The following is a 3,391-nucleotide window of genomic DNA, read 5'->3' on the forward strand; positions in this document are numbered from 1 at the left end:
GGTTTATTTTGAGATGCCCCCAATGATGCCCAATGCATACTTCTCCAAGAGAGAAATAAAATAACTATGTATGTTCATCCATATTAATGTTTTAAGGGAAAACAAAGAACTTTATAATGAGTAATAAGCTAATTTTTTTGAAATTATTTTCTCATATTTACTACTGTTTTTTTTTTCCTTGATCATTAAATTAGCCAAGAATCTTCATAGTTCAAGATGGCAGCTTCTTCCTTGCTAAAAGTTTATTATTCAAATCTACATAGTATATCCCTCTGAATTAAAGTATTAGTGTTAGCTTACATGACAGTGATTAGCAGTATCATATATTAAAATACCACATTTGTACAATTTGTACAATGTCCAAATGGTTTACATATATATTATCCCAATCTTTAGAAAAGCCCTTATGATAAGTATTAATACACCAATTTTACATTGTATATGTAAAGATGAGAATCCATTGAGAATATTAAATCAATACATTTTATTCCCTGCATGTTGTCATGTTTTTGCACACTGTTTTTGCCATCATAGCCTCTGAAAAAGGAAGGGGATGAAAAAGGAAGGGGATGGAAAAGAGGCCATGATGTTTAGTGGAGCCATGGCAAACGAGGACGAGCAAGGAGTCCTTCCTTCTTGGCCTTGAGTGGTTAGTGAGATGAAGCAGGAAATTAAGTTCAACGGCTGGTGGAGACACAAGGTTGTCATGGCCTCCCTTCCTTTGGAGCTAAAATTCCAAAGGAAAACATTTGTTGAGAGCAGAGTTAAAAGTAAAGGGGCTTTTGTACTACTGACTAGTTGGGACTCTGAGAGAGACCTGTCTCTCAGAATGGCCCCTACCCTGGTGAGGAGGTACACGAAGGATGATCAGAGGTAAATTAAATGGGATGCATTGCTAAAACTGTGGGGACTGCAGGTTTAGCAAGGTCAAAGTGAGGCTGGATAAGCAGAGGGAACTATCAGAGCCAGGAGAGAAAAGTTCATGGACTCAGCTGCGGACACTTGCTGAGCAAGTATTAACCAGCAACACCTCTGAAAACACCCAATAAGACAGAGAGCAGAACAGGAACCTGGGGACATATGGAAGGGATCCCTTCTATACTCCCACCATAAGATCACATGTACCCTTTCTCTCAGATTCTCAGATGTCATCTTAGAGAAGAACAGGAGACAGAGAAGGGAAATCTGAGATGGGGACAGTTACTTAAAAGAGGATGTAACTGCATTTTTGTATTTAGCTCCCACATCTAAAAACCGGTAAGTCATGATTACTGTCCTACAACAACAACAGCAACAAAGCTGAACAAACTAAAAAATCAATGAATTTTCTTGGATCAATGAGGGGACTGACATCACAGGAAAACATAGTCAAGGTCTACTTATGTGAAGCACAAGTGACTGGAACCAGAAGCTTACAGGGATACTTAAATGGTAATTTTTAAACACTGCTGGAAGGTGGGTTAGCTTCAAAGTGAGAAACTCCTGGGGGCCAGAGTCTTCGGGGCACCCACAGTTTCATGAATTGTACAAAGAGGGACCAGATTATGACTGAAAACAGCCAAAACAAACAAACAAACAAACAAACAAAAAACACTTCATGTATCTAGTGGGAAAAGAGAAAAGTAGTTACTTTGAAATATTCTCAGTAAATTCTCCATAATAAATGCCTAATTTCCTGGAGAAAAGACTTTACCAGAGCCTTATCTCACCTAGGAAGCAGGAGGGCAATTAAACAATGCTACCCACCTAATTCCTGTTTCACCTAAGCAGTGGGGAAGAAAAAACAAAATCTACGAAACACTTAAAAAGTTATAGTCCAGGGACTGAGGCCCAAGAAAAAATGAGATTTAATTATAAGATTATAGAATATTTCCTCTCCATGACTTCTTACCACCATATAAACAAGGCTGTAGTATAAAAACTGTGGTTTAGAGTTGAAGCACAGACTGTGTTTAAAAAGTTCTTAGGGAAACCCAAAGACCATGAGAAAAAAGAAAATAAGGACTGTAGTTTAGGGAAATGTTAAGCATCTAGTCACCATAACTCTAGAAAACATTAAACTCAACCCATCGCCTAGCCAGGCTAACATAAAATTTCAGTTTAAAGTCCTTTCTATCTCACTTCCTATTACCTGAAATTGAATCAGTAGAACTTGAATCTAAAAGAGAAATTATGAGGCTCCAGATGATTTTACTGCTAAATTCTACCAATCACTTAAAGAAGTAATTCCCATTCCCTACAATATCTTTCAGAAAATAAAAGCAGAGGAAACACTTTCTCATTTCCTGAGCCCAGAATTATTCTAATACCAAAATCAGATAAATACAGTATTAGAAGAAAACTATAGATGAATATCTCTCATGAACATAAATGGGAAGTTCCTTAAGAAAATGATGGCAAATTTAATCCAACAGTATGTAAAAAGAACTATGCATAGAGATCAAGTGGCATTTATTCCATGTACACAAGTCTGGTTCAACATTTGAAAATTAATTAATATAAGCCACCATATCAGTAGGCTAAAGGAAAAAAAAAAGCATACAATCATATTAATACATAAAAAAGCACTTAACAAAATCCAGTACATATTCACAATACAAACACTCAAGAAAACTAGGAATAAGGGGGAACTTCCTCAATTTTATTAAAAAGAAAATTCTACAAAAAACCTGTAACTATATCATAGTTAGCATAAAAGGTCACCATACAAAACCGACTGCTTTCTTATATACCATCAATGAGCAACTGAAATGTAGAATTAAAAAATTAAAAACACAAAAATCATTCATAATAGGAACAAAAAGTGAAATACTTAAGTATAAATCTAAGAAAATATGAGCGTTATCTATATGCAGATAACTGTACAACTCTGACTTCTAAAAAATAAAAAACTACATAAATGGAGCTATCCCATGTTCATGGATTAGAAGTTTCAATATTGTTATCAATTCTTAACTTCATTTATAGAGTCAATGCAAGCCCAGTCAATATTTTAGCATACTATTTTGTAGCTATTGACAAACTAATTCTAAAGTTTATAGGGGAAGGCAAAAAAACAAAACAAAACAAAACAAAAAACCTGAAGAAACAACACAACACCGAGGAAGAAGAACAGAATTACAGGATTGATATGACCTGACTTTAAGACTGTCTGTAAAATTGCAGCAATCAAGGCAGCATGGTATTGGCAAAATAAGAGACACATTGATCAATAGAACAAAATAAAGAGCCCAGAAATTTACCAACACAAATATCTTCAATGATCTTCAACAAAGGAGCAAAGGAAAGTCAATAGAGAAAGGACAGTGGCACTGTAACAACTGGATGTTCATGTACAAAAATAAACTAGATATAGACTCCAATTCTTTCACAAAAATTAACTTAAAATTAA

This window comes from Chlorocebus sabaeus, chromosome 18 (genome assembly GCF_047675955.1).
Source record: "Chlorocebus sabaeus isolate Y175 chromosome 18, mChlSab1.0.hap1, whole genome shotgun sequence".
Lineage (NCBI taxonomy): Eukaryota > Metazoa > Chordata > Mammalia > Primates > Cercopithecidae > Chlorocebus > Chlorocebus sabaeus.